General features: G+C 33.9%; 2 long non-coding RNA genes across 2 annotated transcripts; both read left to right on the forward strand.

Moving 5' to 3' along the window:
• Positions 1 to 321: 321 nt before the first annotated feature.
• LOC117927217 lies at positions 322 to 14241 on the forward strand. The gene is made up of 3 exons (XR_004653307.1): positions 322 to 440; positions 568 to 611; positions 14222 to 14241. It is a non-coding gene; the product is annotated as an uncharacterized LOC117927217 (long non-coding RNA).
• Positions 14242 to 14253: 12 nt separating this feature from the next.
• Positions 14254 to 14966, forward strand: LOC117927218. The gene is made up of 3 exons (XR_004653308.1): positions 14254 to 14368; positions 14515 to 14762; positions 14853 to 14966. It is a non-coding gene; the product is annotated as an uncharacterized LOC117927218 (long non-coding RNA).
• The last annotated feature ends 8436 nt before the right edge of the window (positions 14967 to 23402 follow it).

A 23402-nucleotide genomic window follows, 5' to 3' on the forward strand; every position in this document is an offset into this window, starting at 1 on the left:
AACCACGGTCAACATTTTAACCCATAAAATGTTAAAATGAGATTTGATAATAACCATATATAAAGCCATGAATATAAAGTCTCACATCACTTTCCAATATAATATTTTAACTATGTGGGCCTTAACCATTGACTTTCTAATATAAAAGACACAGGCAACGTTTTAACCCATTTTAACCATTGAGTAAAACCCTTCTCCTGCAAACATTTCCCATATAAAAGCCTTTCTCTCCTGCCAACAAAACCCATTTTCTCTTCCTCTCCAAAACCCACGGCCATAAAACCCACAAAACCTACCCATAGCCCCCATTGCTTGGAGGAAGCCATTGCTGGAAAAAGCTTATGGAAGCCATGCCGAAGAAGCCCCATGGAATCTATGGTCCGTAAAGCCAAAGCCACCTCCAAGAAACTCCCATAAAAATCGTTTCTCTCTAGGTTTTGGTGAGTTTTGGGATTTTTTTTTTTGAGTTTTGTTAATTGGTATTTTGGAAATGTTTGTGATTAGGTTTGAGATTCCATTGTTATTGGGTTTATTTTCATTTTATTGGGTTTATTTCCATTGTTATAGGGTTTTGGTGCTTTTGGAAAAACCACACTTAATTACTTCCTAAGGTGCAATTTCTCTCTAGTTTCTCTCTCTATTTTTTCTATGATTTAATTCTGATAAAAAAAATTATTGGGTTTATTTCCATTGTTATTGTGTAATGAAAGAATTTTTCTTTTGTTTGTTGCATTCTCTTCAATTGTCTATTTCCATTGGGTTTAATTATTATGTTGAAAATTTGATTAGTTTTCAACAATGTTGTTTTTTCTTTGTTTCTATAGCTTTGAGTTTGTGAACATGTTGATATGGATTAAAACCATATATTCCATACTCCAGGTTTCTGTAGCTTTGTTTCTTTGTTTTTTTTGTCCTATTTATGAGTCTCACAAACAATAATATTTTACAAAATTTTAAATATTTTATTTGTATATCAAATAGTCATACAATTAAGACACATCACTTTTATGAATATTATTTTCTATGTAAGATAGATTTTTATACCATATGTCACACTTTAGTTAAGGATATGGTAATTTAAACAAATATTTTTTAAGATAGTCCTAAAAATTATTTTAAATTTTATGATACCCATTAAGTGTATTAGGAAATTGCCTTTTCAATTAAATATTAAAATATTTTTTAAAAGACAATTTTAAATTTAAATTAAAATTATCTTTTTTTTTTTTAAAGTAATCTTAAATTGCCTTTTCAATAATATTTTTTTAGCTTTGGGAACTCATATTACCAACTATCTAAAATCCATGATATTTTAAGTAGATAAAAAAAAAAAAAAAGTAGATAAAAAAAAAAATAATTTAAGAACTATTAATTATATAATAAGAGATACAAATAATTATGGAAAAGTTTGTATACAAATAACTGTTTTAAAAAATAATTATATGAACATATAAAATAAAATATTATTGTAGACCCTCAATTTTGTCTCTTTAACACATGTCTTTAAGTTCGTTTTCAGTGCTCCACAGTAGTTCCTTGGTGGCCCAGTACTACTCACCACTTACCTTTTTCTGAGTCACCTTGGAGACTTTGGTTGAGGGATTATTTGATCCCTTATTGTGACCCTTGGCAGCCCTAACTTAGACTTAGGCTTTTCTTGTTTTTAGGATAGCTTTTAGATACACTTAGCCCATTAGGCACCACCCCAGGCCCACTTAGTCTCATCATAGGCCGTTTAGGCACACTTGGCCCATTTGGACATTTTTAGTGTGACTTGTATGACTTGCATGGTTACATGGCTTTTGGGCTCGGCTTTTGTTTATTGGTTTATTTTTATTTTATTTTATTTTATTTTTAGTTTTAGTTTTATGATTATCATTCACTTTTTATTGGTTATCTTCCTCTTTATATTATTTTCCTTAACTTATTTATTTATTTATTATTTATTTCTGTTCATTTATTTATTTATTTTTTACCGTTTCCTAATTTATTTACTTGCTTATCTATTCATTCAATTATTTAACTTCAAGAATTTCATGTTTTTGCAAGGAAACTTACCATTGGAGTTTAAGGAAGGTGGGACTCTCCTTGGAAGGTTTTGGAGGGGAATTTGAAATTGGGAAGATTGCTTTTGATTGGAAGATTTAAAAAAAAAAGAAGAGAAGAAGAAATGAAAGAGGAGAATTTTCCTTTTTGGAAACAAATTTAGGTCTTAAGGGGTGATATATATAGGTGAGAAAAGGAAAAGAATAGAGGGGAGAGGACACGCATTGGAGAAAGGAGTATTCTTTTGGGAGATTAAAGGATTGTCTTAAGGAGAAGCACAGAGGGAAGGACAGGCAGCACGTATTGGAGTTTTGGTAGGGAGAAGAAGGAAGATAGTAGGAAATGAGATTTTTTTTAAGAAAACTTTCAATACGCATTGGAGAAAGGAGAGGGAGAAAGGAGTATCCTTTTGGGGGGATTCCGGGATTGTCTTGAGGAGAAGCACAGAGGGAAGGACGGGCAGCACGCATCGGAAGATTTCATAGGGAAGAAGGAAGAAGGAGTGACCGAGAAAAGGTGGATTTTGATTTTTATCTGGGAGTGGTCTTCAGACGGAAGAAAAAAAAGATAGCCGAGTGCCAAGCCATTGCAGCCAAGACTGCCCAGGTGCGTTTTCAACTATTTCCTATGCTTCATCCTATTCTATTATTGATGATTCGTTGATGGTTTTGAGCATTTATTTTGCTGATTGGGCGTGAATATTGGATATACGGACATTGCTTGTTGCTTGTTGCTGTTTAAGTTTATTGATAGACTAGATTTTACCCTGTTCATATACTGCATCTTTGGTCTTCCTTGAGATTCATCTTCAATATGATTCATCTTCATTGCGTAATGTATGAGAATCATGTTTTTGCCCCCTGTCTCTTTCACCTGCTTTTGGCCCTTTGATTAAAACATGAAAAGAGACCTCATTTAGTAGTTTGTTTACCTGCTTGGCTCCTCTTGGGCCATACCTATCCTCTGTTCATGGAAGCCATGGGGTCAGAATTTAAAATCCATTGGGTTTGGGGGAAATTCTTGGTTTGTCTTGAGGAGAGGCGCAAAAGAAGGAACTGGGCAGAAAAGTGAGAATCAGAGGAGTATTTTTTTGGGCATCCATCTTGCTACTCTTGTATCCGTCTTCCTGTGATTTTGATAATGGTCAGTTTGGTTTGGGAAGCATGGAGGGTGACTCTGAGATTCAATATGTAGTTGCTACGAATGGAGTGAGCCTAGAATCAGGAAAGAACTCAATTGGTCTGGCAAGCACTTCAGATAACAATTTGGATGAGTTACTCAATCTAAATGTTAAAATGGAGGCTGGTTCGTTTTTGGGAACACTCATATCTTAGCAAAGTCATGGCGAAGAAGCATAATCAAGTTTGAAGTCTTTTGGGAAGACATGATAAAAGAAGACTATGGACCGAGGAATTGCCAGAACCTGTCAGGAAAATACATGCACCGAAGATAGAAGACAACTCATCATTGCACAAAGTTGTAGAAGATGTAGTGAGTTTTCTAGAGGATGAGCAAATAAGAAGAATAGGAATCTGGGGAACATTGGGATTTGGGAAAACCATAGTAACGCAGAACTTGAACGATCATCAAGATATTGTTAAAATGTTTGATATTGTCATCTAGGTAACCGTCTCAAAGGAGTGGAGCATAAAAAAGTTACAAGATGCAATCACGCAGAAACTAAAAATGAATATGGAGGGCACTGTTAGCATTGAGGAAAATTCTCAGAGAATTTATGAAGTGCTAGAGGGAAAGAAGTGTTTGATTCTTCTAGATGAAGTCTATGACTTTATTAATCTACATGAAGTAATGAGAATCGATGACATTCAGGAGAGCAAGTTGCTGTTGGTAGGTAAGATCCGTAACATTTGCAAGGACATGGAAGCTGATGAGCTAATCAATGTGAAACCATTATCAGAATATGAAACTCTCAACATGTTCAAGAAAAAATTTTGTTTGGTCTATTTGCTCCCAACAAATTAAACAAGTTGCTGAACAGGTGGTGAGAGAGTGTGGTGGTTTACCCCTGGTGATAGAGATGGTAGCCAGGACCTTCTTGAAAAATAAAGTGCAAATTGATTCTGGTATTTCCAGTTGGAGAGATGGATTGAAACGTCTACAAAGATGGGAGGATATTAAAGGCTTGAATCAAGTGATTGAATCCCTGAAGTTTTGTTATGATTATTTAGATAGTGACACAACGAAGGCTTGTTATCTGTATTGTGCGCTATTTCCAGGAGAATATGATATTAATGTAGATTACCTCTTAGAGTGCTGGAATGCTGAAGGTTTTGTTTATGGTACATTTAGAGAGGCACGTCACATAGGATATGTCATATTGGATGATCTTATCAACCTATCATTGTTAGAGAGAAGTGACAAGGGGAAATGTATTAAGATGAACAGAATTCTTCGAAAAATGGCTCTTAAAATCTCTTTGCAAAGTGATGGCTTGAAGTTTTTTTGGCAAAACCATGTGAGGGATTACAAAATTTCACAGATCCGGAAAAGTGGAAAGGTGCAAGTCGAATCTCTTTGATGGACAACCAACCCTGTACTATACCAGAATCTCTAAGCTGTGACAATCTCTCAACATTATTGCTCCAGAGGAATAATGGCTTGCGTGCTATTCCTTCCTCCTTCTTTAATTCTATGTATGCACTTCTTAACAGGACGTCTCTCCTTTCTCGTGAGGAACTCCGGTGCAAAGAAGTAATGCTTTTCTATACGAGTTTAGAACTTGAAGACCCGGATTATTCATCTACTGACTCGGCATCTCAACATTCCATGAAGCTTTCTTTTGTGAATCTGATGCGATTCCAGCACAATGCTCACTAGGCTTTAATGAAATCAAGGGCATGCACAACAATATTTCTAAATTCTAGTAAAACTGTTCTCTACAACCTATGCAAACGTGACTGCTATGTCGCATATCTCAACTACAACTATTGCTTGCATCTTGAGTGCTTTCGCCATGATGTTGACTCGTTTAAGTTACCATGTGAGAGCAATCATAATCATCTCTCTCTCTCTGTGAGGGAAGACATTTCAGAAATGGAAGTTGCAGCTAAGAGGTTTGAGCAGGAGGAAGAAACATTTCAAGAGATTCAACATGCTAAAAGTGACGATGACACATATCCTCTGTCAAATATGTTCTTAATGTCTGAAGAGGATAGACACCATCCTTATTGTGAGATAGACTTTGGACCAGTCCCTAGAATTTCAGTAGCTACCCAAGATGAGTCACCGGAGCTAGAGCAGAGCGCTCCTAACCAGCCTCCTTTCAACAGTGGGAGAGAATATTTTAAAACTGAAATATCAGACGCTTCCCTTTCATATGCTGCAGCAACTCTTTGCTCTTTTCTAAAACCAATTGAGAGTTCTTCCATGCTCAAGAATGTACAGGAGGAGCTTATAAATGAAGCCAAAGTAAATGCTGAGACGGTTTCAAAACAATTTTATGGATGATTGACATCTTGTCACATAAACAGAGGATACTTGGACGGTTCATACATGAATTCGCTCAGATTTCGAAAAGTTTACTAAAGGAGATTGATTGCACCTCAAAGAATACAGTATGATGTTTCTCATGACAAGAGTTGACGGAGTCTTAAAATATGGACGATGCCAGATTGTGTCTAGCCCTACAGTTAACTGGTAGAATAAATACAAGACATGCAAAAATGAACCAAGAGTGGGAGCAAAAAGGTAGTTGGGGACGAGAAAGGAAAGGACAAATTCGGACATGAAATGGAAGTAGGGGTCTTCACCAAGGTTCATACTGAGAGAATGGTTTCATCTTCAAGATTTGGAATCCCATCAAGACCTCTTGCCAAATGTTCTCCTCATGTTTGTTTTCGTTTGCTATTATAGTTGCCTACGGTGTCGGATTTCATTCGAATTTTTCAGACAAGTCTCTGGATTCAGCTCATGGAAATGACAACCAGAATTCCAAAACAACAGCGATCAGACCAGTTCCTAGATTCCAATTGTTGGACATGTTGGTCAGCCATATGGAGCCCCGTCACCACCAATCTCCTTCCTCTAATATCTGTAGCTGAATTAGCATCACCAGCTTCATACGATTGGCATCTGGTCTACCTCTTTCATTATACTTTCCTCAGAATTTGTTTTCCAGACAGCAATGGCAGGTTTCAATTTGGAACCCAATAGCTAAATAGAACCCACCTGGTAGTAAAGGTCAGCAAGCAGGGCTTCAAAACAGAGAAAATCGGAAGTGAGAAGACCAAAATCTTGTGCAATAAGTAAAGAACACTTCAAATGCCATATCTTTTTTCATTAGATACAGAAGGAGGACTCTCTCTGGGTAGGAATTGTAATGATATGGAAAGGATGGGAAGTCATGATACAAAGCTGTTTTATCGATTTAGCTTGGGAATTGACAACTTCGTCTTCAAACGGTGGAATTCCATGAATAAGGAGCTTTAAGACATGCCAACAAATTGCCAATGAATAGTCAGCTTCTTCACCCAACAGTGAAACTAAAAGTGGAAAGAGCACAGTAGCATTGTTTTTAGGACCTTTGATGATCGCCATGCATAAAAACAACTCAATAGCTGAAGTTGGGTATATTGACAAATCTGAGAATGAACCTCCAACTTATGGAGCTGAGTAGCAACGCAGGAAATCTGATATGGAATTAAGACCTACTGCCACACTACAAGCTCTAGTTGATGATTTAAATTGTGATCTCGAGAAACTAAAGTTGAATCCAGACGACATTGCTGATGAAATCATGTATCAAACCCTATGAGCTTTGACTCTGAAATGAATATGGACAGTTCGTTTCCAGTCATGCCAGCAGTATACGGAGATCTCTTCACACAACCACCAGCAACACAGTCACAGCCAAACCCCCAAACCCCATTCGCCATGATCGGTCTGGTGCACACTACTCTCTTCCTTTCACACCCCTCTTGCTTTCCTCGTGATTTTACATGTTTTGAATTGTGTTTTCAAAAATCGTTTTCATCCAAATAAACCTGATTTTAGAGAATCATCTTTAGACCTTCTCTAGGCATTGAAATCTAAATTTCAACACCCTTTTGCTGCCATTTTCCTTCCGGCATGCGTCTTCACTATTTTATTTGATTTTCAACTAATTTTCTTGATTTTCAACAAGCATGAATAAACTTCATGATTCCAAATAATGGAATTCATAGAATCAACTCATGCAAAATTAATTAGGGCTTTGGTGGGGGCCCGACATTCTTGATACCCTCTTCCATATTGTTTGTTTAATATCTGATTGATTTTTATTATTATTTTTATTTCTCTTGATGATATACATGAATTTGTTTCATACTTGTTATTGGGTTAACCTTGTTTTCCATAAAGGCGCTTTAGCTTGCTATCCAGGTACACTCTTCTTGCCCTCAAACTCTAAAATTCTATAAATGTGTATGTTATCATGAGCCATGTCCATGTTTGATGCCATGATTGATTGCCTTGATGCTTGTTTGATCATCTTTGATAAAAATGCATATTATGCATCGTATTTTCAAACTAACCTTTGATGTCTTATGATAGTGCTTAAGAAGCAGTCTAGGTACATACCTTAAATCTTTTTCATGATTGTGATTGGTTTTCCTGCTAAGCATGCTATTTTTTCGAAAATTGCCTAGCCCACTTAGGTATCCATGATTAACCGGTTAATCGCTATATTTCCCTCAACTTAGTCAATAGAGACCTTAAAAGGGCTTAGAGGGGTGCTATCTCCTAAAGGTACCTTCCCAATAAGTAACCTGATCCCCGGACCTAGACTTGGGTTTTTTTCAAAGACATGCCTTTTCCAAAAATTATGGAGTCACATTTTAGGGTTTTTCTTTCTCATTTTATTTTCCCTTTAAAATAAAAATAAAATAAGTGGCGACTCTAACTTTTCCAAAACTAAATATTTTTTCACATAATAAAAAGCGAGTCTCGCCGATCGAGTGGGGACGCACGTGAAAAATGCGGGTCCACAATTATATATAAAATTTATTTTAAAAATATTTAAAATTTTTAAATATTCTTTTGTTTTATTAAACATAATTATTAAAACTCTTTTATAAAACTCTTTTTAAAAATAATTATCAAACATGCTATTAAAAATTTTGAATCATAATTCTTTCTAAATAAATTCATTATACAATTAATAATATAGAATGAAACTTAAGTATGTAATAGCTCCCACCGTAAGTCCCCTAAAATTTAATGATTTTCCATGTGGCATGACATCATGTCATAATCAAATCATTTCCATCCTAAAATAAATAAAGAAATTTACAATGGTGGTGCAAACTAGATTGCAATGGTAGATTAATTAAAGTTAAAGTAAATCCCTCAATGCATCCAAACTTACATGATTAAAGAAATTTTATAAATTAGAATTATGAAATGAATAAAATAATAAAGGATGGATTATTGATTAGCTTAATTGGCAACTATTTTATAGGCGTCGAGATACAAATAAGAGATACAAGTAGATATTTTATTTTATATATACAAATAATTATTTTTTATTTTTTTATATATTTTTAAAAATAAGTGAGTCAAAACCCACTTTTCTTAAAAAAAGAAAAAAAAAAAAAAGAGTTTGAATTGAATTTAGGTAATAAATTAGATTAGATAAAACTTCCTATACGTGATTTATTAAAATTTTGACCGAATACATTTAATTTTCATTGATTCCAAATTCCTTTAATATATACATATATATAATTTTATTTTTTTGGATAGAGTTTGAGTTGGCAATCAACCAAACCCCCAATCCACATGAGCTACACGTTACAGCCACTAATGCTGAGTTGGATATAGGCCCTGAATCTACATATATATTATAATCTAAAATTCTTGATATTTTAAGGAAATAATTATGTGACTTATGAAAAAATGCATTTCACAAAATTTTTAAATGAATTATTTATAAAAAATTGGGTTTATATATGAATCTGCATATATATTATAATCTAAAATTCATGATATTTTAAGTAGATAAAAAACATAAAAAGTAGACATAAAGAAAATTATAATTTAAGAACTATTAATTATATTATATGTACCGTCATGAAAAATAGATGGAGAAAATAATTTTTTTTATCTTTGAATTCCCAAATATAATTTAAGAACTATTAATTAAACCATGCTTGACTTTAGTGAAATATTTACATTTTTAATTATTGTGAAAAGCAAAAAATAAAAAATTAAAATTTTAAAAGTGATACAAATAAAATCTAATCTCAAATTTATATATTTCTTTTTATGATTTAATTTATAAGTTGTGTCTTTTTTATTTATTTAAAATAAAGTAATTAGTTTTTAAAGTTTAAAGATAGTAAACTTATATAATATTTTTAATTAAATATACTCTCAACTAATATCCTACTTCCAAAACAACTTCTCAACAAAAACCATTTTTATTAAAAATAAATAAATAAAAATAATATCAAACCTATTCTAGAAAAAGAATAGGAATATTTAGAAAATTTTTGTTTTGCACCCAAATTAGAAAATTAAGAAAATTTTTGTTTTGTTTCATCTTATTTATACCTTACCCTTTCGCTACTTCATGATATAAGATATGCATATGTTGCATCTATTGTGAGGCCTTATCTATGATTTTATATTTTATTATTGTTACTTGTGAACTAACCCTCGTTGATTTTATGCAATAGAAATATTAGTAATTCATTTATATAAATTATCGAATGTGTTAGTCTCATTGTGTGTTTTTATCTTTTTTTTTCTAATATTATTTGTCATTAATTTTATCATTTACTCATTTTCATATTAGAAAACCCTAGAATTCCCGTTCAAGTATCCTTGCTTGACAAATGTCTCTTTTATCATATATTAAAAACATATTAGTTGTAGACGTGTGGATATGATTATTTATTGTGGTCATATTCAAGTTTTCAACCTATATGTTTTGTATATGATTGGTAGAATTGTCTGCAAATGATGCTTGAATTGTCCGTTTGGACAGTTTGGAAATACATAATATCTATGAAATCACACGCTTATGCTTTAACATATTGATAAGATTTGACAGTGGTTCCCTTTGTTCTCTGGGTGCATATTTGGACAAGGTGACATATTGTTAGCAGATTAGTTAAGCTAACTAATAGTATGTTTATACCTTAGCCAATTTGTGTACTTGGAAAACTATGGAGAAATGCTGCCAAAATTTTATCAAAATGAAACTAAGCATGTTAGTGATTGATTCATAGGGATTATGTATTTCTAAATGGGATAGGAACCACTACCAAATATAGGAGTTTGAGATGATAAAAAACATATCACATTCATTATAAGTTGATATGAAGATTCATTGTTATGTGATTGAAGGGTTTAATTTGAGGAAGTACGAGAAAAATGCCAATAGATAAGAGTTGGATGCAGAAGTTAAGAGTAAGTAGTGAATATCATAAAGGAGTTTTGGAGTTATTAGATTTTGCCTTTACCAATGCACCTGGAAAAGAAATGCTCCCATGTCCTTGCATTCGTTGCAATAATTGTGTTATGCAGAAGCGAAAAATCATGTATGACCATTTGCTGGACAATGGGATAGCTAGAAATTATGTGCGATGGTTAATGCATGGGGAATATGAGTTTTGTGAACCTGCGAATACTAGCACTAATGAGTCTGATATGCATGATGAGATGGAAGAAATGTTAAATGATGCATTTGGAATATCAATGCCAAATGAGGAATCTGAACGAAGTCCACATGTGCATGAGGAGTTTGAAAAACCGAATAAGGATGCAAACAAATTTTATAATTTGTTAAGAGAAGCAGATCACGAACTATATCCAGGGTGTAAAAAATTCACAAAGTTGTCTTTTATCATAAGATTATTTCATATGAAGTGTCTTAATGGATGGAGCAATAAGTCTTTTACAATGTTGCTTGAATTGTTGAAGGAAGCACTTCCTGAGGGTGAGACATTGCCAGACAACTATTATGAAGCAAAAAAAATGCTTCGTGACCTTGGCTTTCATTATATCAAAATTGATGCATGCCCCTCAGATTGCATGTTGTATTCAAAAGAGCATGCAAATGCAAATGAGTGTGTTGTTTGTGGTGTCTCCAGATGGAAATCGAGTGATGATCATTCTACAGATGAGTTCACTAAGTCAGTAAAGAAAAAGAAAATTCCTGCTAAGGTCTTGTGTTATTTTCCCTTAAAACCAAGGCTTCAAAGGTTATATATGTCATCTAAGACAACTTCTCACATGAAATGGCATGTTGATGGTCGCATGGAAGGTGAGATGATGAGGCATCCAGTGGACTCTTTGGCTTGGAAAATTTTTGATAATGTACACCCTTCATTTGCACTAGAACCTCGAAATGTTAGGCTCGATTTAGCAAGTGATGGGTTCAATCCTTTTGGGAATATGTCAATTTCATATAGTATGTGGCCGGTGGTTCTTATTCCATATAACTTACCACCTTGGATGTATATGAAACAAACATTCTTCATGTTGTCACTACTTATTCTTGGTCCAACTGCACCTGGGAATGACATTGACATATACTTACAACCATTGATAGATGAGTTGAATGACTTATGGGAGGTTGGAGTTGAAACATATGATGCTTCAACAAAACAAAATTTTTGTATGCGTGCAGCTATATTATGGACCATCAATGATTTTCTTGCATATGCAAATCTTTCGGGTTGGAGTACTAAAGGGAAATTTGCTTGTCCTATTTGTAATAAGGATTGTTTTTCATATCGATTACAAAATGGACGGAAATGGTGTTACATGGGTCATCGTCGATTTTTGCCGATTGATCATAGATTTCGACGTGATAAAAAGTCCTTTGATGGAAATGAAGAGCATAGAGCAGCACCTAAACATTTGTCTGGGGAAGATGTTCTACATCAATTAGATGGAATGGAACATATTACTTTAGGGAAGACATCAAAAAATAAGATGTCAGCAAAAAGAAAAAGAGAACATGTTGAACTTAAACATAATTGGAAAAAAAAAAAGCATTTTTTTTCCAATTGCCATATTGGAAAACCCTCATTTTGCGTCACAATTTGGATGTAATGCATATTGAAAAGAATATATGTGACAGTATAGTTGGCACCTTGTTGAGTATCGATGGTAAATCGAAGGATAACTTCAATAGTCGTCTTGATTTGCAAGCTATGGGTATCAGAGATCAACTTCACCCCATACAAAGAGGGAATAGGGTTATGTTGCCTGCTGCATGCTATTCACTAACTTCAAATGAAAAAAAGGAATTCTGTAAATTTTTGAAAGAAGTAAAGGTTCTAGATGGTTATGCTTCTAACATATCTCGGTGTGTACAAGTGAATGAAAGAAAGATATTTGGGTTGAAGTCTCATGATTGTCATGTTCTCATGCAACAACTCCTTCCACTTGCAATTCGAGGAGTTCTACATAAGAATGTTTGTGCTGTTATAATTGAACTATGTAGTTTCTTCAAACAGTTGTGTTCTAAAGTGTTAAAGACTAATCAATTAGAGCACCTTGAGAATGACATAATAGTCATACTTTGCAAATTAGAAAGAATATTTCCTCCATCATTCTTTGATGTTATGGTGCATTTACCTATTCATCTTGCAAGTGAGGCAAAGATCGCTGGACCAGTGCAATATCGATGGATGTATCCTATTGAGCGGTATGTTCTCATTCAATTAATCTTATGTATATTAGGTTTCATATAGTTCATGAAACAAATCTATCATGTTATGGAATGATAGGTATTTACGTACATTAAAGTCTTGTGTCTATAATAAGAGTCGTCCAGAAGGTTCTATTGCAGAGGGGTACATAGCAGAAGAATGTACAACCTTTTGTTCAAGATATTTGCATGATGTTGAAATGAAGCATGATCGTGAAGAAAGAAATTATGTCATTGAAAATAACATAACAAATGGTGGAGGGTTAACCATTTTCAAATGCATGGGACGTACAATAGGAAAGTCAACATCTCGTGTTCTTAGCACAGAAGAATGGTCCTAAGCACATTTATATGTGTTGACTAATTGTGAGGAAGTGACGTCATTTATTGAGTAAGACACTTATTTGAATAAAACTTTATATTAATTCTCATACAAAAATTTAATTTTGGTCTTTGTGAGCATTATAATTAATTTTTTCATTTTTATCAGAGAGCATAAGCAATCTATAAGGGTTAAGCCTCGTATTCGTGCACGAGATGTAGATTTGATTCACAGAAGAGAATTCATTAGTTGGTTTGAAGAACGTGTAAGTTCATGCACTACATAAATTGTTCTATTATCTAATACACATAAATGTATTAACATCTTATATTTGAATATATAGATTATACAAATGTGACATGAAGGTCTAATTTCTGAACACATACTATCATTGTCTCGTGGACCAAGTACATCAGTTACATGTTATAAAGGATACATCATTAATGGGTTCAGATTTCACACAAGAGAACGAGAAAAAGGAAAAAAAAACTCAAAATAGTGGAGTTGTTGTGACCGCAGAGGTATCAAGCTTTGCAAGTGCAAGAGATAAGAACCCAATTCCTGGTCATGTTTCTTACTATGGTGTGCTAACTGATGTAATTGAGTTACATTACCTTGGTGGAAATAGAGTTATTTTATTCAAGTGTGACTGGTGGGATGTAATCAATAGTGGAAGGGGAATGAAGAAGGATGAATATGGGTTCACGTGTTTGAATTTTGAATGTACCATATGCACAGATGAACCATTTGTGCTTGCATCTCAAGCAAAACAAGTCTTCTATGTTCAAAATTCAAATGAGGAAAATTGGCACACTGTTGTAGAGATACAAACTCGAGGGGTTAATGATATGAATCAGAAAGTATCTACTAATGATCCAGAGCCATATCAACAACTTATAACACTTCATAGTCAACGTGATGTGCATGAGTTGATCGAGAATGATTTAATCAATTGGGATAGAAATGATATTGCAGGAGAAACTATCCAAACAGATGTTCTACTATCACGACAAAAAAACATTGTTGAAAGAGATAATGAATTCATTCATGATGATGATATAGATGATGTGTAGCTAATAGTATTGGTAAGTACATAAATATATACTTACCAGATATACAAATTGTAATTTATTTCAATTATTTATGTAACTTATTTTGTATTACTTTTTCTAATTTACTTTATTATGTAGGAAATGTCACATCGAAGAGGAGAGTACAAATAGTGTCTCCAGAAGATGAGTTGGACAATCTACAACAACTCTTAGACATACAACCTACTGCAACTACTACTCCTAGTAGTTCTGATCCTTCTGATTCTTCAGATCCTTCTGTTGTTGGTATGATTAAGAAGATGATGTTTAACTTTACATATGATAAATGTGTTTACATATATTTAATTTCTTGAATGATAGGTTTTTAATGTTTAATTTTATATAAGATAAGTAAATTATGTTTCTTTTAATTTCATTATTACTCTTAATAGGTTCATCCTCTAGCAAAAAGAGGACACGTGGCCTAACACGTAACTTAGATTTACTTAGTATGAAACCCGGGGAAAAAAAAACTACACGATTCAATACCAGAGGGCAAGTTGTTTATGATGGAAAAGGGGAAAGATTGTCAAGCTATATGGGAACATTGGTGCGATCTCAACACAATGTACCCATCTAAGTTCAAGATTGGAATCATGTTAGTGAAGATGTGAAGGAAAAGATTTGGGCCTTAGTATTGGTATATGCTAGTTACTATTCAATCTAAATTGTAATGTTATTTTTTAAAAATGATACCTCTTATTTAAACATGAATTTTAATGCAATACAGGAAAAATATGAACTAGAAGAAACATGTAAGAGCTACATTCTTCAATGTTGTGAAAATTTGTTTAGAAGCTATAGAAATAAAATGAAGGCCAAGTATTATGACCCTTATAATACAGATGAGGAAAGATTGTGCCATCGACCTTCACACTTATCGGATGATGATTGGAGGTGGCTCATCCACTTTTGGGGTACACTTGAGGCCAAGGTAAAGATAATGATCTTTTCTTGATAATGTATCTTATGATACTCATATTCACATAAAATGATATTTATTAGTTATATCTAACCTAATACTTCATGTATATAACTTTTATTATGTTTCTATTACCTATATAGGTGACTTGCTATTTTTTAATTGATGTAGGATATCTCAGAAAAAAACAAGGCAAATAGGGCAAAACAAGTGATAAAGCATACATCGGGATCAAAAAGTTATGCTCAAATTCGATATGAACAGGTTGAAATTTATTATTAATATGATTTGTTTGTACATAAATAATTCATCATAAATAACTCAATTGTTTTACTTATAAGAATAGACACAAAAGAAGGAGGATCGAAGTGAGCCCAATAGAATTGAGATGTTTGCCCTGACACACACAAGAAAAGATGGGATGCCTGTTGATGATCATTCTAAGGAGATTATGGTAATGAAGTAAATAAATTTTATATACTTGTATTTCAATCATAGCCTCATACTAAATTATTTTAAAAGTCTAACAATTTTTTTTTTTTTTGTTTTTTATAATTCCAGGATCAATTTCAACAATTACTATCCCAACTTGAGGGGACATCTTCTTCTACTTCTGCAGCATCTGGAGCATCTACATCTGTATCATCTACATCTGTAGCATCTACATATGTAGATGAGATATATACTCAAGTCATGGGTCTAGAGAGGCATGGTCGTGTTCGAGGGTATGGATTTGGTCCTACTCCTACCTCAATCTTTGGTTCTACTAGTAGAAGACGATTAGGAGTTATTCTTTCAACACAACTTGAAAACGGCCAAGAGATGCTAATAGCTGTAGAACAAAAGTTTACAACTGCAATTGAAGAACTCTCAAATGTGAAAGATGAACTCTCACATGTGAAAGAAACATTTGAAGAGAGGTTGATAGAAGTTCAAAAGAAGACATGTGAAGAAGTGAAAGAAGAGTTTGAAGAAAAAATGATGGAAATGCAAAGAAAAATGCAAGCACAAATGCAAGCACAAATTCAAGAACAGATGATGCAAATGATGCAACAATTTCAGCAAAAGCAGTAGACATTTGAAGATTTTGCTACATCTTTATATGATAGATTTTCTTAACTTTTTTTGAAGATTATGCTACTTATTTATATGATAGATTCTCCTAACTTTTTTTGCTTTCTATGACTATTATGTGATGTTTGGTTGGTTGATTTGTTATATTACGTTAGCATGTGAAACTAAATTTGAATCTCTTTGTTTTTTGTTTGTTTGTTTGGTTTTTTTTTTTTGTTATATTATGTTTTTTATTTATTTAATGACTTATATTGATATATAAGTTTTTAACTAGCTTGGAATAATTGATTGTAATATATTGAAATTGGTTTAATTGTTTAATTGCATATACAGGTCTAAAATGGGTTTGTTTGGGTTTATAACAGGTTTGGGAAATTTTAATTTATAAAAAACCAATGTTCAAAATATAACATATTTTAGTCACGGCCACTAAAAAATTGTGACCATAAGTGTGCTTTTAGTCACGCTTAAAATGAATCGTCACCAAAAGTTAGGGATAACGGCTATAATAGACTTAATGTTTAGTCACGGTCACTTAATTACCGTGACCATATACCTATATTTAGTCACGATTAGGGGCATTGACCGTGACCAAAAGTTGACATTTAGTCACGGTCATTTTTATTAACCGTGACTATAGATATACATTTAGTCACGCTTAGGGTACTGACCATGACCAAAAGTTTACATTTAGTCACGGTCGTTAAATTTTACCCGTGACTATAAGTGTACACTTAATCACGTTCATTATTTGACCGTGACTAAAGGTTAAACATATAGTCACGGTTTATTACCTGACCGTGACCAATACCTTTAGCTACGCCTCATACTGTGACGCTCGATCACGGTTTCATAAGACCGCGACAATAGGTTTTGGTCACGGATATATACGATTTGGTGACGGTTGGCGACCGTCACCAAAAATCCTATTTCTTGTAGCTTTTTTGGTGTCCTCGGAAGTAACACTCCACATTTTTTTTAATATAAGAAACAACCCGGTTTTTTTATCTCTTTGGAAAGCCAACAATCCACATTTTTTTAATCAAGAAAACAACCTAGATTTTGATCTCTTTGGGGAGTAACAGTCCACATTTTTTTAATCAAGGAAACAGTCCAGTTTTTATGTCATTGGGGAGTAACAGCCCACAACCACTCATGGATAGATTATTCTTTACGAAGATGCCACCATCTTGGAGGAATACTAGCAACAACCCACTAATCTATTAAAGGGACACACCATCCACTTTCTATGGGCACAAAATCACACGCTCAATAGGTCTCCATGGGCTGTTTGTCTTCAAGGGTACCGCTACTAGAATTTTAAAAGGGATATGCACCACCTAGGACATACAGAGGCAATGCTGCCCAGATTTAAGAAAAAAAAAAAAGGGAATAGCATGCACAGTTGAAGGAGGAACACGCAAGGTATGGAAAATGTGCATGGTCACATTGAGATTGATATTTGGAAGGTTGGAAAGAGGAATCTTGTTTCAGGAAGAGTCCTCATTAAGGGAAGTGAGATCATGGCTTCAAAAAGGAATCCGGGTTGTATATAGAAAGTGGATAGATCACGGCTGAAGGAGGCACATCCGAGAGCATATGAAAAGAAGATTAAAGGATTTTTTGGGAGGGGGCAGAGAGAACACACAGAGGAATTGATTTCTTTTGGCATTGAGATTTTTTTTGAGAGATTTAAACATAAAGCAGAATTCTTCTAGAGAGGACAAAAATAGATTTTTTTGGCAGATCGACACACGAGAGCAATTTTTCTAGAGAGGGACACCCACAGAATTCAGGAGTAGAGCCAAGAACTTCGGGCGGAGATTGGACCGCCACTTTAATCATCAAGAGGGGACTTTCTTTTTCACTTCACAGGTTAGTCTTCTATATATCACTTTTATTTAGCCTAGATTTTTTTTGAAATTTTAATTTTTGATTAATTCTTTGTGCTAGAGTTTATATTATTTTCTTTTTTAAAACCCGAAATTAGTTTAGTTCCAATCTACTTCTTAGTTTAAGTTTGTTAGTGATTTTAATTTACTAGTTTAATTGATCATGTTGAATAAAGTTTGCGTCTTTAATTCTGAATTAGTTTAATTTTAGTTTATGTTTTAGTTTAAATGCCCTTGTTGATGTTAATTTACTAGTATAAATAATCTTGTGAGATAAAGTTTATATTTTTAATTCTGCATTAGTTTAGTTTTAGTTTATGTTTTAGTTTGAATGTGCTAATAATTTGAATTCATTAGTTAAATAATTTTATTAGATAAAGTTTATGTTTTTAAACGAGTTTTGATTTTGTTTTGTCCCATCTTTTTAGTTGATGTATTTTTATAATCTTAGTTTAGTTTATTAGATTAATTAATTTTATTGATAAAATTTATGCTTCTAATCTTGTTTTAGTTTAATTGCAATTTATTTGTTTGGTTTGCATTTTTTTTTATATAATCTTAGTTCATTAATTTAATAAATTCTATTGATAAAGTTCATGTTTTTAACCTTGTTTTAGTTTTGTTTTAATTTATCTATTTAGTTTAGGTTTTTTTTTTTTTTTAGAATTTTAGTTTATCAATTTGGTTGATCCATGTAATTAATCTCATGTCTTTTAAAATTGTTTATCCTTGTTTTGATTCATGTTATCTAGTTTAAGTGGTTTTATAATTCTAGTTTATTAGTTTAATTGATCCTATGCGATTGAATTCATGTTTTTAAATATTAATCTTATTTTTTATTCATCTTTTTAGTACATGAGTTTTTAGGACTTGAGTTGTTTAAGTTGATTGGTTCCATGTCATTTTCATATTCTGAACTTGTTAATTTTATTTCTTGGTTAATCCACTTTTAGTTTGTATGTTTTTCAAAGCTTTAGATAACTTGTTTAATTGATCTTAAGTTGTATTATTTCTATCTTAAATATATAAATTTTCATTCTTGGATTGATCATAATTTAGTTCATATGTTTCTCTAAAATTTTAGTTAATTAGCTTAATTGATCTTATGTTAGTTTTTTATTATTCTTCTGTGTTTGATTCCCCATTTTTAATTCTTGATTAATATCTTCTAATTTTATTTGATCTAAAGTCATTTAGTTTATTGCTTTGATAGTTTTTTTTTTTGTTTTTTTTGTGAAGTTTAATTTTTAGAGGTCATTGGAAAATCATGAAGATTGGCCTCTACCCTCACCTTTATTAGTCTTGTTGATTACTGAGAAAATTTTACTTTGTGATTTTGTTTTATTTTGGGTTGCCTATATTTGATCTTTGCGAATTGTTCATTTGTGAATAATGTCTTTCCCTTTAAAATAAAATACTTTTCTCAAAATGTTCCTTACAAAAATCCATTTAAAAAATTCATTTAGAGTCCTTAGAATCAAAAATCTCATTTTCTTAAAATAATATACAACCATTTTTTTTATCGGTTTGCATCTTTCTCGGTTTTTTAATGAAAATTTTGGTTTTAAATCAGACACGAATCCAAGCTTGTGGTCCCACATAAATGGGATAATTCCAGGTTAGATTTGTGTATATCAATTGGGGAATTGGTGAAACCCCAACATAAAAAAAAATCTTTTCAAAACTTATTTTTGCTACCACCTTTGTTGGTTGTTACAATTATATCTATTTTTTTTAGGAATTATATACAAGACGTATGTGATAATTGATGAATTTGTATACTCTGATAATTTTTGCTATGCTAATTAGATAACAAGCATACTAGGATTTATCTTATTATTTATTATCTAACCCTTCATGTCTTGTGGAAGCATATTACGAGTTACCCATGCTATTTAGGTATGCTTCTTACCTTCGTATCTTAATTCCATAAATTATGTATTGCTTTATATATGATCGTTATGTACTGCTTTGTATGCGATTCTCAACCTGTTCAGCATATCTGTGGACCCCGCATTTCGTCGCCTTAATGCGTTTCCCACTCGATGACGAGCTCGATTTTTATTTTAGAAAAATGGATTTTATTTGATTATTTAAAAATGACTTGGAGTCGCCACTTATTTTTGTTTTATTTTTAAAGGGTAAACAAAATAAGAAAGAAAAACCCTAAGTGTGACTCCTTATTTTGGAAAAGATGGCCTACGAAAAACCGGATCGGGTTCGGGGGTCAGGTTACTTATCGGGAAGGTACGGTAAAGACCGTAGCACCCCTCTAAGTCCCTAAAGTCGGGTCTCTACTAATAAAGTGAAGCTAACATGGCAATGGATGAATAAAATCAATGAATACCCACATCAATCATGCATGTATGAGAATCAGAATATATACGATGAATTATCGGAACAAATGAATGCGTACCTGGGCAGCAATCTCGAATGCGCTATCATGAAAGGGGTTAGTGAATAAACACAGAATGACCATATGTATATTAAGGAACAGAGTAAATCAATCACATACAGTTAATGAATCAATCAATCGGTCAATCAAGTATAAAATCAAGCATGTAGGGCCTCCACCAAAGCCCTGTTTTATTTTGCATGAATTAATTTTGTGAATTCCATTATTCGGAATTACAAAATTTAATTCTTGCTTATTTTTAAAACATTTTAAAAGATCATGAAGGACTTGAAAATTGCTTACCGAATAAAAAAGTGGAAGCAAATTTAAAAAAAAAAAACGATTTTTTTTGACTTTAATATTACCAAAAATAATAAAAATAAAATAAGTAAAATAAATTAAAATAAAATGATAAATGAAATAATAAAAGTAAAATAATGAAAAGGTTAAAGAGTAAATGAAAACCACTTGAAAATCAGATTTTTGAAAATCAATTTTTGGAAGTAGAAATGGAGAAATTAGGAAATGAAATATCCATTCGCTTCAAGAATGGCTCACCAAAGGTGGCCATGCATCCCATGAGAGAAAGAGAGTGGGTCCCACGATCAGATTTTATTTTCTTCACCATTTTGACACTTGCATGCAGCCTCCCTCCCATTTCTGCAACATTATCTCTTCAAAAGTTCGGCTATGTAGGCATGTCTTGCTTGAAGATATTCATCAGTTTTCCTTTTCTTTGCACAAGTGAGATGACCATTCCTCAAATATTAACTCAACCATAGGTGGGACCAAACATGATGGGTGAACTAGTTGGACGTAACTGGAACATTGGAGCAATTTCTTCCGTTCTTATTCAGTATCGCAAATCTCACAAATCTGATGGTCATAGGCAGCAGCAGCAGCCACCATCTGAGCTTCCAAGACCTTCCGGCGCCGCTCCTCCGCCTGTTGCTCGAGTGATCGGAACACGTTAGGCTTGTTCCCGGTGGCGAGCGTTCCATTGACACAAACCTTCTCAAAATTCCCAACGGAATCTGAGTTCTGGACTACTACTTTCGATTGCACCTGGCGTAGGTGACCTTCTGCCAACCGTGGTTGCTGTGAGCGTTGGTGATGACTGAAGCTTCCGCTCCATGGCTGATTTATGAGAACTGCACTAGGGACCATTCACGTACAGGTGGAGCCTTGTTGACATGCATTCAATTCCCTGGTGATCTGAACCAGTTCATCAGAAGGTGATGCACATAGAGGAAACCTGTCCCTAGGAAGATTGCGAATCTGTGCCCCACTTTCAGCTGACGTTTGCTTGATGACACTGCCACCCTTTCCCTGAAGACAGCCCACTTGACTAGAAAGCACAAGTAGGAGACTTATTACTATCTTCATCCCCTCCGTTTGTATCTGATTCTCTTTCTGCCATTCTTTCAAAAACAAGTAAAAGAACTTTCTGCACAGACGAAATTCCCTTTTCAACTTGTGAACCTTTCACAGGAACGAATTTTTTATCTTCACCATTCTCACCAGGTTCCTTTGTATCACTAACTTCCTCAGCTGCCTTAGTATCCTCACCATCTTCTTTGCTCTGCTCATTGTCAGTTTCTGTGTCTTTATCAGAACCGGTGATAAGTACCACTCTCTCATCACATCCGGATACAGTTTCCTCAATCCTTACCTTTACTCCAGTTTCTTGACGTATTTGTGGAATTATGGTGCCACCTTTCCCAACGACACTGCCAGTTTTAGAAGCAGGGCAGAGTACACGAAAAACAACGGAACCAGGAGAGACTTTCAACAATTGATTTTGTGAATAAAGACCTCCTGACTTTTGCCATTTCCCTTTCCCATTAGAATCAGTAAGGCTCCGCTCATATGATCTCTTGGAAGGCGTCAATGAAAACGACATGTTCATTAAATACTGGAAAATAGGCTTGTATTGTTCGAGAGTTTGAGAGAATGAAGAGATTGAGTCAATTTATTGGATTTGAATGCTACTTGTGACCTCCTCCGAAGGAAATAACTGTACTCAAAACCATGGAAGCTTCCTTACCTGTCACACCTTTTGCATCAAAAATCACCTCTTCAGACAAAGCAAAGTCTGACTTAACCAAATCATCAACAGAGGCAGTTTCAATTTTCCTTTCAATTGTCAAATCCTGAGAATCAGAAGCTACAGTGTCATTTGCCTCAGTTCTTACTTGTTCATCAACACTAGAAAACTTTTGGTGAATCAGAGCTACATGTACCTCACCCCCAGATTTAGTCTTTCTTTTAATCTTTCTGCCACTTCAGCCTGGCAAAAGACAGTGATCAATTCTGGTCTCCGAATACAAAATGGGGACCCAGGTCCAGTATAGTTCACATCACGAGGAGTTACTCTCATGAGGTCCAAGAAAGGTAACCGACAGCATGAGTTAAAGGCTCAATCCTTTGAACGTTTATATGGGCCCTTCCAGGTTTTACTCCCTTACTCCTCAAGTTTGGGATGACCTCAACAGTTGCTTTGTACCTGGGTAATTCACCACGCATGCCTTTCCTTCGATACTGAAACTTGTTTCCCGGATTACGTCTTCACTACCTTGCTGAGCTCCCAAGCTTTGGCTTTCAGTTTGCATGGAAGATGCTGGAAAGGAGTTGGAAGGGGTGTCTAGGACGGAATGGACCGATTCCATGAGTGTGGAGAATCAGAACCAGTTGGCTTGAAAAAGGATAGGAGGATGTATACATGGGATTGGTGGTAATGAAGAAAAGCAGCTGCATGCTCCTGGGTAAGCATAGGATTCAAGTCGGTGAAGGACAGATAGTGGATAATGAAGGATGATAAAGGAGTGAGGAATGGATATTATGAAAGGGGATGTACGGTGGATGGGTATGGAAAACTAGAAAGAGAAAGGGTATATGTGGGTGGTGATGAGAGAGAAAAGGTGGCGTAGTGGAGTGAGTGGTATGAAATGGGTATGGCATGGGCGGATGTGAGTATGAGATGGTTAGGGGATGAGT

This window comes from Vitis riparia, chromosome 12, assembly GCF_004353265.1.
Source record: "Vitis riparia cultivar Riparia Gloire de Montpellier isolate 1030 chromosome 12, EGFV_Vit.rip_1.0, whole genome shotgun sequence".
NCBI classification, from domain to species: Eukaryota; Viridiplantae; Streptophyta; class Magnoliopsida; order Vitales; family Vitaceae; genus Vitis; species Vitis riparia.